The 14948-nt window shown below is 36.1% G+C and overlaps 1 long non-coding RNA gene across 2 annotated transcripts in view; it reads left to right on the top strand.

The window, feature by feature from the left end:
- LOC102975512 (uncharacterized) overlaps window positions 1-14948 on the top strand; it is a 490990-nt gene that overhangs the window by 386478 nt on the left and 89564 nt on the right. The gene's annotated exons all lie outside the window — the stretch shown is intronic.

Below are 14948 nucleotides of genomic sequence, written 5' to 3'. Positions count from 1 at the left end.
TAAAGGGTTACACCTCTCTTCTCCTTTTCAAAACTGCACTCTTTGTAAGGAGGTCACTTTTGTGTAGCTCACACTTAAGAAGCATGGATATAATGGCTTTAAAAAAAATAATAATATAAAGATAACATAGGATGTAATGGTGACATATAGATTTATATAGCACTTTACAATTTGCGAAGTAAATTTACTTATCTATGATCTAGTCACCAACCCCTTGCTGTAGGCATGGAAGAAATTATAGAGGTGAGAATAATTGATAAAGCATCAAGTAGGTGAAGAAAAAGGATATTGTTCCTTTTAGGAAAACCCACTGCATGGCAGCTGGTTGGCTTCAGACTTCCTAGAATATTTCATTGTTTTTCGCTCTTGTGTCTTTTCCAACTGTCACTTAGAAGTCGTCCTTTGAATGTCTTCCCATCACCCCTAAATCAGTGTTACAAATGAAAACCCATCATATTGTCCATCCTCTCTCTCTACCACCTCAGCTACATTTCTCTCTCTTGTACACATACGTTTGTTAAAACAACTTCATCCAAATTTTCCTGATTCTGCCCCAAAAAACTACACTTTCCTCCTATCTAGGCTGGATTCTTTGAAATCACCTTGAAGTAATTCTTTTATTTAATTTCCCATATCCAGTGGGTCATCAATGATCTCCTTCTTCAAAATGTCATCCATTTCTATCCCTTTTTCTTTGTTCTTGAAGCCTAAGCCCTAGTTATGCTTATATCCCCTCATGCCTGGACTGCTACACAGTTTTTTCATTTGTTCTCTGTTTACAATAATTCTTTCTTGCAATAGTCGTAAATACCAATTTTATTGCCCCACTTCCCTGTTCAAAAAATTTAGTAACTCTGAATCTTAGCACAGCATTTCTACAGGTCTTCTGGATTCGACATAGCATACACAACCTAACTTCCCATTACTGTATGATAAGCTTGCAGAACTCTAATCAGACTGATATAATGGCCCTAAAAGTAAGCCTATTGTTCTCCCCTCCTTGAATGCTCTTCTAATGTCCCCACTCATTTATTCAGACCCTAGTCATTCTTCAAGGGTCAGTTTAAATTCTATTTTTCATTGAAGTACCTCTTAATAAAATCTTAGGTTCAGAGTAAGTCGAGGTTGATAGACACTGGAGTAAAAATAAGCTAGCTCTGTGAATCATTTGATGTTGTCTTATGATGAGGCGAAGCTCCTGTTTTCTCATTCTATTGTATTCCCCACAACACATAGACTAACGATGGACATGTAAGAGATTGTACAATAAATGCTTCATGTCGATTGATTATGAAGTTTCTATTTCTTTTTAAGGGAGTAGACGTTGAAACTTGGCTGCTTTCCCCTTTGCATTTGTCTGCCAGCATTAAACATTAATTAGGCTATGTATACCAGTTTTTCAAATATAACAATTTCTGAAAAAAATAAATCTTCCTAAAGTGTTTTCTCAAATTTTAACTACATTCTGTTGGCTATTTAACAACGTTGAGACATTTTTTCCCCACTTTGGAAGCTTTCTATACAAAGTGGATTTGTACATTTTCTTTTAAAATTATAGACTTGTATAGCAATTATGGTTTTGTTGACAATATAAAAAAAACTCTAACAAGAAGGAGGAGTTGAATAGAGAGCCAGTTTTTCTCTATCAAAAATGGAAAAAATAATATTCGGAGAATTTATATTTGTTTGCCTCCTGTGGAAAATTTAAAGAATTATTTTTAAGGTCATATTAGAAACAGTTCCAAGTGAATGCAGTAAAGGCCTCCCTAGTGACGTGGAAGGGTTTCCAAATCAATCCCATCAAAAGGAGATCTTACTTAGAAGCTTCAGAACAAACTCTCAAAATGCCTCTGTCCTGTGCTTTCCAATACGAATGAAACAAAACAAATTAGAGAGTGAAAGTGGCTCTGGAGAGTTGTTTGCTAAACATTGAAACAACTCAGGATACTGAACTGAAGGAAATTATTATTTTTATCATCAAAGTTTGTTTCAGTAGCAGCTTTGCATGGAAGCATAATTGCTTTAAAAAGTGCTTGTGGGGTCGTGGTGAGTGGGCACAGGAGGCCTGGAACCGTAAATTAATTCAATCAGCAAAGGGAAAGGCATCCAGCCCATCAACTCCATAGGGATTGTTCATTCATTCATTAGCTATGACTATAACTGCTTCATCACAGCTGAAAACAAAAACGTCCACTTAAGTTACCAAAGACTGGTATAAATTATTAAAGCCATGTGAAGAGGGGGCTTTGTATATCTTTTAATGACTATATAAACTGAGTTTCCTTGAAGGCACCACATATTGTACTATCACACTGAAATCAGTGTTGTTTACAGAAGGAATGTATTTTGCTGAAAAGTTGTGATAAACCTCTCTCTCTCACACCAATTATTATTTTGCAAAAACCAAAAAAGCCATGCTCATTATAGGCAGACGTGCTGCCCGCCTTTACGAAAATGAAGCTCTAAAAGAGGCAAAACTAGTAAATGTATAGATGCAACCACATGCAAATTAACTATAAAACTCAATTTCTCTGGTCTTACTCTCTCCCTATTCTTTTTCTCCTTCCATCCATTATCTTTATTTCTTTAAAGACTTTTTGCCTTTCTGTTTGGGAGCTGGAAATTAAACTAAAGAGGCAGCCTTGGTTGGTGAGAGACCTTGTTCATTGCTTACCTGAAGCCTGTCATGAGGTGTATGAAACTTGCCTGAGCAAGGGAAAAGATCCATGTGATCTACTATCTCTTGGGAGTTTCCTTAGGTTGTTAGCATTTAGTGATCAAGAGGCCAGGTTAGACAATTTTAAGAACTAAAACTTTTGAAGATTTGCTCTTTCAATTCAACAGCTCCATTTTTCTTGTTGAAAATACATACTTCACATGAAAGTGGAACATGATTTTAAACTTTTAACTCATTTAAAATTTTTCTCTTTTTCTCTCTCTCAAAGAAATAAAAATCATGAAATGGCATGGTACATTTTTATAAGTAAGCTTTCAAAGGTCATGATGTGAGACATGATTCATAAAGCTTCTAGATAAAGAAAATACACTAAATTTGCAAGTTAAGAAAAATGTGAAAATAATAAAACACTGACTAAACAGAATAATCACAGGAAATCTCAATCCTACATAATATTAATAGGTAACTTGTATTATGCATTAAAATGCTTTCACATGGGTTATATCAATTGATCTCTGTTAACCCTTTCAACAAAATTTAATTTATGATATACCATTGAGCTAAGTGAGGTCTGATTCTTGGAGGAATGGGGCTAGCCTGTTGAAATAAAGGAAAATTTGAGAAGTAAGGTATTGCTCCCTATTCCTGAGTCACTGGGGAGATTTTCTTTTCTTCTTTCTTGATATAATTTCCAGAGTTTCATGTCTGGGGACAAAGGGAAATTGTTATTATTCAAGGACAAAATGATTGTCTCTGTAGACAATTCTATCTTATATACAAAAAAGCTAGTAGAACCAACAATTGAGTTTTTCAGTGTATTACAATACTAGTTCAATACACAAAAAATCAACTGTATTTCTATATATTTGCATCCAACAATTGGCGATTAATATTTTTGAATATTTTTAAAAGCATCAACAATAATACTTAGAGATAAGCTTTTTGGCAAATGTAATATATATGTGTGTGTATATATATATATATATATACACACACACACTAAATTTATGAAATATTCATATATACTGTGTTCATGCATTATGGTTATGCTTATATAACCATTTGAAATGTAAATAATTAAAACTTTAAAAGCAATTCTTAGCTGATGGGAAATCCAAAACCAAAGATGGGCCAGATTTGGCCCATGAGCCATTGTTTGCTTACCCCTGTTGTACATATCACAATCAGCATATGAATAATAATACAGTGCTACTGTGTTATTTATTATATAATAGTAAAATGAGCAACTGAAAGAAATTAAGATATAAGTTTTATGTCTGAACACCTACTTTCAAGTATAAGTAACTTAAGCTGAAAATTTCCTCATGCTCTTTATGCTGAAATTTAATGTCAGTTGAAGTGTAAGAGTATGTTTATTATTGCAATAATAAAATGATTAATGATGAAAGTGATTAATTTTGTGCACAAAAACAATTATCAGGGGTTTTGCGCAATCAATCAGTAAAAGATTGCTAGCTAGATAACATCTCAAAGCATACATACCTTTCAAACCCAAAAAGTTGATAATATTATAAAATTCAAAGCAGAATGCTAGAGTTTATATTATATCCTATTTCTGATCTTACAGAATTGTGTTTTGTAACTGCACAAGGCTGGTACCAAACCGAAGTTCAGCTGCTTGATGGCCAATACTCAAGAAACAAGTGTTGGTGGAAAAGGAAAAATTGCTTTACTCAGGAGTCTAGGAACCTGGGATGATGGTGGACAAATGTCCTAAGACCATCTCCAAGTTGCCAGTTAGGAGGCAAAGGTTTTAAAGGCAGTGTGAGGGAGGGGCCTGCAGCATGCGTGATCAGCTTGTGTAGAATTCTCGGATTGGTTGGCATCAAGGTGAAATTTTGAGCCTCATCAACCTTCTGGTTTCAACTGGTCTGGGGTCTATTTGCTGGCAGTCAGCAGTTTTCATCTGGTGGGGGTATGCTTCCTATAAAAACAACTTAGGAATGTGTGTCAGGCCTTTATCTTTCAGGGAGCTGGTAGTTTGATGACTGCTATGTGGCTGGTTTATAGTCTAAATTATTATCAGTTTCCAGACCCAACAGCTATTTCATATTTCCTGATCATTAACTCTTCAGCCAATAATTTGAGACTCAGAAGGCCTGGGAAACTAAAGCTTTTCTACAAACAAGAGGCAAGTGGAGGACATGGCAGAGGGGATCTGTCCCTGGAAGACCCCATAGGGTCCTGCTTGGTTATAATACCCCCTTTTCTTTGATACTTCTCGATCTTGAGGAGGGACAGGTATGGAACACGAAAGGGAGTCAAGTTTTGGATAGAGAGGTTAATCGTAAACTTGGCAGAGAACTCAGTTTTAGGAGACTTGGTTTCAGTTTTATACCTAATAAAATTAAAAATAATCTATATACACTGTACTTAATTTGTATTTTTCTTTTCCAATTATACCATGAGTGTTTCCAGCAGGAAAATATTCATTTGGAATTTTCCTATCATTTAAAGATAAATTAAAGCAGTATAATCTAGCTCAAAATTTCATAAGGTGAAAAAAAGCCCTCCAAAATAACATTTAGTGAAAATTTTCATGTTTAGTTATCTTTGATCCAAGAATGATAAGGAATTTAAAGAGTGAGAAAAAATAGTTGCAGGAAAATTAGGTATTCAAAACAATTTTGTTCTCATCAATCAAACTTCAAGACAATAGACTTTACGAGATTGCTTTCAGAAGATAATTCCTTATAGTTTTACATGTATAGTGACTAAAAGTTAAATAAAACATGTTGAAATAATTTCTATAGCCAACAACCACTTTTAATAAACAGAAAGGATTTTTTGAGATCTGCTTACGGTATAAATTCTAGGTACAATGTTCCATCTAGAATCTACTGAAAAACTTCTTCCTGAATTATATTCTGCTGTACAGCTGAAGATTGGTGATATTAGTAATTTAGCTGTTTGTTCTGTGTACATTGCACAGTTGAGCATATCAAAGTAATAAGAAATCATCTTTAAATCTGACAGCTCTGTGGGTAATGATGAATTAAATCTTGCTTCTGCTTGACTGGTTTGCTGAGAGAGTTCTTGGTCTCAAACAACTAGCAACATAGTGAATTTACCTGAAGAAATATTTATAGAGGGGAAAATTTTAAAAGTGTTATGCAATTTCATTGACAATTGAACAAAAATGGTGAAGATTGTGAATGATTACAAGCATAGGATGTTTTATTCCCATCCTAAAGTTGTGTGTTCAGAAAGTAATGATAGCACCATGCAATGGAATGGAATTACAAACCACAAGCAGAAAGATCGTGGGTCCCTTTTTATCATTCTTCTTCAGCCAGGAACAAACTAAATGACATAAAAAAAATTGGGGACCAGTTTGTCGTGTGTTTATATATGATGTTTATGTACTGCTACTACTACAAGTTAAAAGTCCGCTTGAATCAAAGCAAGCCTTAATAATGTACTTTGCAGACAGCAATATTGACATAGCAGGACTTATAAGAAATAGTTCCTTACAGAGAAAATTTTGTGTTTCCAGAAACCAGTTGAAGAAGTGACCAAATTCAAGTGCTTTGAGAGGACATATACACTTGGATGCTATCTGTTGAAAGATCCTCCCATCATTCTACTCTAGGGTAGATGCTGAAATTGTAGAGAGAGTAATGAGAGCAGAAAAGCAAATAGAAATTGAGAGATGATTACATTATCTTGAAGGCCAGTTGCTTTGCTCCACTGTCACATTTCTAGATCCAAAATGTGGAACACTTGTTTTTTTCTCTCAAGGGATTTTGCAGTAGCAGGTATGTGAACAATATTAGAAATAAAAATTTTTTTAAGTGAGGGAGGCAGTTTTAACTTTCCTTCTGAAAATATTTACAATGCATTGTCAAGCTTCAATTTATAAGATTATGAAAATATAATTGTGTCATCAACAACCAACAGAATCTTTGGTTGTATAGGAACCAAAGTATAGGAACTGAAGAGGAGAGTTTAGCTACTTTCTACTAGGGAGGAAGAAAAAACTTCAGGGCAATATTTATTTATTTAGACTTTTTTCTGTAAGAAAGAATGATCCCTTCTCCCATGTTAATTTACTCATTCAGTTATTTGTTTATATAGTTGACCTTATTCTTTGGCCATTAGGATTTACTTCATGCTAGCACTGTGCATGACCCTGTCTCCTCCCTTCTTTTTCTCTTCCTCTTTCTCTATTTCTCTCTCGTTCTCTCTCTCATAATACTTACAAGGTCAGCATGTAAGTTGTGCTCATTAATAAACTCAGTTTTCGGTTCTAGGAGCTATATTGTAAATTGTTTGGGATTATTTATATAGACAACCATGTTGTCTGCAAACAGAGACAGTTTTATATCTTCATTTTGATCTCTATGCCTCCTATTACCTTTTCTTGCTTTGTTGTACTAGCTGTGAAGTTGTAATAGTATAACGTTGATTAGAAATCATGACAGAGGCATCTTTGCCTTATTTCTAAAATTGATAGGAAAGTAGTCTTTCACCATTGCATATGGTTCTGGCTGTGGGATTTTTGTAGCTACCCATTAAAGATTTTTTAAAATTCCTTTCTCATTTTAGTTATAAGGGAGCTTTTATCATGAATGGATGTTCAATTTCATCAAAAAAATTTGTTTTGGTTTTTCTTTTGAGATGGTCATATGTATTTTCTCCTTTACTCTTTCAGTATAATAAATTGTATCAATTGATTTTAAATGTTACTCCAGCCTTGCATTCCTGGAGTAAATCCCACTTGATAGCCATGCATTACCTTTGTTTATATTGCTGGATCCAATTTATCAATATATTGTTGAGGATTTTTTGAGTCTATATTCATGAAATATATTAGTCTGTAATTTTCTTATATTTTTCTGAGTTTTAATTTTAGGGTAAATGCATCTTCATAAATTGAATTAGACAGTATTCTCTACCTTTGTATTTTATGCAATAAGTTGTGTAGAAATGATAATTCTTAATTAAATGTTTGACAGAATTCATCAGTAAAACCATGTTGACCTGGAGTTCTGTGTGTGTATGTGTATATGTGTTTTATTTGGAAAGTTTTTAACTTTGAATTTAATTTCTCTAATAGATATAGGACTATTCAAGTTATCTATTTCTAAGTCAGTGATAGACATTGGGTAGTTTGTATCTGTCAAGGAATTGTTCCATTTGTTCTAAGTTGTGGAATATTTGGGCACTGTATTGTTTGCACTGTTGTCTTATTATTTCTTTAATGGCTAAGGGGTCTGTAGAGACATTCTATTGCTGTTGGGTAAAATGCTCTATAAATATCAGTTAGGTCCAATTGATTGATAATGTTCAGGTCTTCTGTATTCTTTTTAAATTTTTTAAAAAATTGAGGTATAGTTGATGTACAACATAGTGTTTCACAATGATTAAAGGTTATATTCCATTTATAGTTATTATAAAATATAGGCTATATTCCCTGTGCTGTACAATATATCCTTATAGTTTATATATTTTATACATAGTAGTTTGTACTTCTTAATCCCTTCCCCCTATTTTGCACCTCCTCCCATCTCTCTCCCTAGTGGTAACTACTAATTTGTTCTCTATATCTATGGATCTGTTTCTTTTTTGTTATATTCACTAGTTTGTTTCATTTTTTAGATTCCATATGTTTGTGGTATTGTACAATATTTGCTTTTCTCTGTCTGACTTATTTCACTTAGCATAATACCATCCCAGTCCAAACATATTGGTTCAATTTGCAAAATGACATTATTATTTATGGCTGAGTAATATTCCATTGTATGTATATACCACATTTTCTTTATCCATCCATCTGTTGATGGACACTTAGGTTGCTTTCATATCTTGGCAATTGCAGATAATGGTGCTATGAATATTGGGGTGTATGTATCTTTTCTAATTAGTGTTTTCATTTTCTTATGATATATTTCCAGGAGTGGAATCGCTGGGTCATATAGTAGTTCTATTTTTAGTTTTTTAAGCAATACGCATACTGTTTTCCATTGTGACTGCACCAAATTACATTCCCACCAACAGTATACAAGGGTTGCCTTTTCTCCACATCCTCACCAACATTTTGATAATGGCCATTCTGACTGGTGTGAGGCGAAACCTCCTTGTAGTTTCGAGTTGCATTTCTCTAATAATTAGTGACATTGAGCATCTTTTCATGTGCCTTTTGGCCATCTGTATGCCTTCTCTAGAGAAATATCTATTTAGATATTCTGCCTATTTTTGGATTGGGTTGTTTGTTTTTTTGATATTGAGCTGTCTGGGCTGTTTGTATATTTTGGAGATTAATTCCTTGTCAGTTGCATTGTTTGCAAGTATTTTCTCCCATTCTGTAGGTTGTCTTTTTGTTTATGCTTTCCGTTGCTGTGCAAAAGCTTTTAAGTTTAATTAGGTCCCATTTGTTTATTATATTTTTACTTCCATTACTCTAGGAGTTGGATCCAAAAAGATATTGTTGTGATTTATGTCAAGGAGTGTCCTGCCTATGTTTTCCTCTAAGAGTTTTATCAGATTTTCTATGTATGGTATCATGTCATCTGCAAACAGTGACAGTTTTACTTCTTCCTTTCCAATTTGGATTCCTTTTATTTCTTTTTCTTGTCTGATTAATGTGGCTAGGACTTCCATTACTAAGTTGAATAAAAGTGGCAAGAATGGGTATCCTTGTCTTGTTCCTGATCTTACAAGAAATGCTTTCAGATTTTCATCATTGAGTATGATAATGTTATCTGTGGTTTTGTCATATATGGCCTTTATTATGCTGAAGTATGCTCTCTCTATGCACACTTTCTGAAGAGTTTTTATCGTAAATGGATGTTGAAGTTTGTAAAATAAAGATTTTCCTGCATCTGTGAGATGATCAAATGGGTTTTTTTCTTCAATTTGTTAATGTGATGTATCACATTGATTGATTTGAGGATATGGAACGGTCCTTGTATCCCTGGAATATATCTCACTTGATTATGGTGTATGATCCTTTACATGTATAGCTGGATTCAGTTTGCTAATATTTTGTTGAGGATTTTTGCATCTATGTTCATCAGTGATATTGGCCTATAATTTTCTTTTTTTGTGATATCTTTGTCTGGTTTTGGTACCAGGGTGATGCTGGCCTCATAAAATGAGTTTGGAGGTGTTCCTTCCTTTGCAATTTTTTGGAATAGTTTCAGAAGTATAGGTGTTAAGTCTTCTAAATATTTGGTAGAATTCACCTGTGAAGCCATCTGGTTGTTTGTTGGTAGTTTTAAAATTACTGGTTCAATTTCAGTACTGGTAATTAGTCTGTTCATATTTTCTGGTTCTTCCTGGTTCTGTCTTGGGAGATTGTACCTTTCTAAGAATTTGTCCATTTCTTCTAGGTTGTCCATTTTATTGGTGTATTGTTGCTTGCAGTAGTCTCTTATGATCCTTTGTATTTCTGTGGTGTTGGTTGTAACTTCTCCTCTTTCATTTCTAATTTTACTGATTTAAGCTCTCTCCCTTTTTTTCTTGATGAGTCTGGCTAAAGGTTTATCAATTTTGTTTATCTTTTCAAGGAGCCAGCTTGTAGTTTCATTGATCTTTTCTATTGGTTTTTGTTTTTCTTGTATCTCTTTCATTTATTTCTGCTTTAATCTTTTTGATTTCTTTCCTTCTACTAACTTTGGGTTTTGTTTGTTCTTCTTTCTCCAGTTGCTTTAGGCATAAGGTTAGGTTGTTTATTTGAGATTTTTTCTTATTTCCTGAGGTAAGCTTGTATTGCCGTAAACTGTATGTTATTTGTTCCTTTCCCCTTCTTTTATTATTCTCTCTTTATCTTTAATTTTTGTCACTTTAGTTACAGTATGTCTTGGTGTGTTCCTCCTTGGGTTAATCCTGTATGGGACTCTCTGCACTTACTGGCCTTGGATGTCTGTTTCCTTTGCCAGGTTAGGGAAGTTTTCAGCTTTTATATCTTCAGATATGTTCTTAGGCCCTCTCTCTCTCTTTTCTCCTCCTGGGACTCCTATAATGCGAATATTAGTGCACTTCATGTTGTCCCAGAGGTTTCTTAAACTGTTCTCACTTCTTTTCATTACTTTTTCTGTTCAGAATCAGTGATTTCTGCTACTTTGTCTTCCAGCTTGCTGATCCGTTCCTTTGTATCGTTAGTCTACTGTTGATTCTTTCTAGAGAATTTTTCATTTCAGTTTTTGTATTATTCATCTGTTTGGTTGTTTTTTGTATTTTCTAACTCTTTGTTAAAAAAATTCTGATTTCTCACTCTGTGCATCGATTATTCTCCTGAGTTCTTTGATCATCTTTATGATCACTACCCTGAACTCTTTCTTGGGTAGATTACCTATCTATACTTCACTTAGTTCTTTTTCTGAGGTTTTATCTTTTTCCTTCATCTGGAACATGTTTCTCTGTCACCTCATTTTGCCTAAGATGCTCTTTTTATTTTTATGTATCTGGGAGGTCTGTTATATTTCCTGACCTAGGAGAAGTGGCCTTTTGTAGGAGACATGCTGTGCATCCCAGCAGTGCACTCCCCTCTTGTCATTCATGCTATATGCTCTAGTCGTCCCTGCTATGAGGGCTTTGTGAGTCCTTCTGTTGTGGCAAGCTAACTATGTGGGCAGTCTGGTAGGCTTGGTTGGTCCCCAGTCTGGTTAATTGCCAGACCCTGCCTTGTGCAGTGGCTACCAGCCACTGGTTGGTGGGACTGGATCATTAGTCAGATGACTGTGGAACCCCAGGGGACCCCAGGGCTAGAGCTGGCTCACTGGTCAGCAGAGTCAGGGACCCAAAGACTCTGGAGCTGTTGCTCACCTACTGGTGGGTGAATCTAGGTCCTGGGGTTAGTGCCAGCCTATTGGCAGGCAGAGCTGGGTCCTGGAGTCTGGTTGCAGGACTCAGGGGTACTAAAGCTGGTGTTGAATTGCTGGTGGAGGGGGCCTGTTCCTGACATCCTTGGTTATGGGGTAAAGGGTGTCCCAGTTCTTGTGTTGGCCTCCTAGTGGGCAGAGCCAGGGTCCAGCTGGTCCCAGGGCAGGGCCTGGCCTGCTGGTGGGCAGGCCAGGTCCACTGGCTGCAGGATTGTGGTTTTCTTGCATTTGTTGTCTGTCCTGTAGGCTCCCTGTAGGGTAGGGTCAGAGCCCAGGGGATTCTGGGGCTGGTACCTGCCACCAGTTGGTGGAGATGGGTCCTGGGCTTTCTGGTGGGCAGGGCTGTGTCTAAATGTGGGATCTTAAGGTAGTCTGTCTGCTGATTGGTGGGGCTGTGTCCCAGCCCATTTAGTTCTTTGGCCTGAGGCATCCCAGTACTGGCACCTACAGTCTGTTGGACCAGAGGAGGGCTGGGTCCTGGGGCTAAAGAGCTAGAGGAAGGATTCTAGAGTGGTGCTTGCTAGCACCAGTGTCCATATGGTAGAAGGAGTGCCCCCAAACAACTGCTGCCTGTCTCTATGTCCTTGAGGTGAGCTGTAGTTGCCTCCTTCCTCTCTTGGAGACTCTCCAAGATCAAGCGGGTAGGTCTGACACAAGCGTCTATCAAATTATTGCCTTTGCTCTGGGTCCCAGAGCTTGTGAGGTTTTGTGTGCACCCTTTAAGAGTGAAGTTTCGATTTCCCCCAGCCCTCTGAGACTTCCAAAATTAAGCCTCAATGACCTTCAAAGTCAAATGCTCTAGGGGGCTCATGTTCTTGGTGCAGGACCCCTTAACTGGGGAACCTGACATAGGGCTTATACCTCTCACTCCTTTGGGAGAACCTCTGCAATGTAATTATTCTCCAGTTTGTGAGTCAACCACCTGGAGGTATGGGACTTGACTCTATTGTGAATCTGCCCTTCCTGCCCATCTTATTGTGGTTCCTTCCTTATGCATTTAGTTGTAGAAGATCTTTCTACAGATCTGTAGATTCTACAGAATCTGCACGTAGATTCTGGTCTTTTTCCATTGATGGCTGTTCTGCAAATAGTTGTGATTTTGGTGTGTTGGTGAGAGGAGGGGAGCTCAGGGTCTTTTTACTACACCATCTTGCGCCTTCATCCCATGCATCTTCTGTGTTCTTATTTATTTTCTGTCTACTTGTAATAATTACTGGGAGAGGTGTCTTGTTTACAACTGTAATTGTGGATTTCTCTGTTTCTCATTTCAGTTCTATTATATTTTGCCTCAGGTATTTGAAGCTCCATTATTAGGTGTGTTCACATGTAGGAGTCATGTCTTTTTAAAGAATTGATCCCTTTATTGTTTTGTAATGTCCCTCTTTATCCTTGATAACATACCTTCTTCTTAGGTCTATTTTGTCTCCTATTAATATTGCTTCTCCAGCTGTCTTTCCATTAATACATAGTATATTATTGTGCATTATTTTTTTTACTTACCTGTTTTGTTTTGGTTCTTTTTTTAACATATAAAGCTGGTTTCTTGGAGAGAGCATATAGTTGGATCTTACTTTTACCTGCAATCTGATGACCTCTTTTAATTGGTCTGTTTAGTCAATTCAAATTTAATATAAATATTTATATGGTTGAATCGGCTCTGCCACCTTGTTGGCTGTTTTTCATTTGTTCCTTGTTCTTTCTTTCTCTTTCCTTAATTCTGGGTAAATTGAAAAATTTTATTATTCATATTTATCCTTTTTAATTTACTTTTGTATTGCCCTTTTTTACCTAATCTGAACAATTATAGAAAATAAGTTGAAACACATAAATAGAGCTTCAGGGTCCTGTGAAACACTACAGATGATCTAACATGCATGTCATCAGACTCCTAAAAGAGGGAAAAAAGGGCAGAGATGAAAAATACTGGAATGAAATGGCTGAAAAATCCCCAAATTTGGTAAGAGATATATCTATGTATTCAAGAAGGTGAATGAATGTAAAGCTGGATAAACCCAAAGAAATATACATGCAAACAACATAATTAACTTCTGATTAAAACAGACAATAAAAATCATGAAAGCAGCCAGATAAAAAGGACACTTTAAATATAGGGGAAAAATCATTCAAGTTACAGAGGATTTATTATCAGAAACTGTGGAGGTCAGAAGGAACTGACACAATGTTTTCAAGTGCTGAAATAAATGAATTAGCAACCCAGAATCCTATACACATCGAAAATACACTCCGGCATAAAAGGGATATCAAGGCATTATTAGGTGGAGGAAAATTAAGAGAATTTGTTTCCAGCAGACAACCTACAAAACGTCTAAAAGAAGTTTTCTAAACAGAAAGGAAACAAAAAAAGAAGAATCCTTGGCACATGAGGAGTAGGTACAGTAGGTGATATTTGGATCGTTGGGCAAAACTAGGTACATGATATTAGGGATCTCTCTGTATTATGTGTTACAACCACATGTGAATCTACAATGAACGCAGAATGGTTAATTTGAAAAAAAAAGTCACAAATTTGAAGATATTCTAACTCTTTTTTCTTCTTTTTCTTTTTCTTTTTTTCTTTTTTTTTTTTTTTGCGGTATGCGGGCCTCTCACTGCTGCAGCCTCTCCCGCTGCAGAGCACAGGCTCTGGACGCGCAGGCCCAGCGGCCATGGCTCACGGGCCCAGCCGCTCTACGGCATGTGGGATCCTCCCGGACCAGGGCACGAACCCACGCCCCCTGCATCGGGAGGTGGACTCCCAACCACTGCGCCACCAGGGAAGCCCTAACTCTTTTTCATTTTAAGTGGTAGGGATTCCTCTTCTAGCTCACTACATCCTGGAGTTGCAGCTGGAAATCTAGAAAGAAATTTTTATTATTATCATAGGATTGGAAGTAGGAAATCCCTAAAGTAATGAAACAAGGCTTTACTGATTTTATACATTTATTACAAGTTAGACAAAGTCTTAGAAGCCACATTTACCAAAATTTTTAATATCTAAAATTTAATTTAATTTAGTGGTGAGAGTGGAGATCCTTGTCTTGTTCCTGATCCTAGAGGAAATGCTTTCAGTTTTTCACCATTGAGAATGATGTTTACTGTGCATTTGTCGTATATTGCCTTTATTATGTTGAGGTAGGTTCCCTCTGTACCCACTTTCCAGAGAGTTTTTATCATAAATGGGTGTTGAATTTTGTCAAAAGCTTTTTCTGCATCTATTGAGATGATCCTATAGTTTTTATTATTCAATTTGTTAGTATGGTGTATCACATTGATTGAGCTGGATATATTGAAAAATCCTTGCATCCCTGGGATAAATCCCACTTGATGATGGTGTATGATCCTTTTAATGTCTTGTTGGATTCTGTTTGCTATTATTTTGTTGAGGATTTTTGCATCTATCTTCATCAGTGATATTGGTCTGTAAT

This window comes from Physeter macrocephalus, chromosome 12 (assembly GCF_002837175.3).
Source record: "Physeter macrocephalus isolate SW-GA chromosome 12, ASM283717v5, whole genome shotgun sequence".
Lineage (NCBI taxonomy): Eukaryota > Metazoa > Chordata > Mammalia > Artiodactyla > Physeteridae > Physeter > Physeter macrocephalus.
Note: the sequence above shows the minus strand (reverse complement) of the source record. Positions and strands in the feature narration are given on the sequence as shown.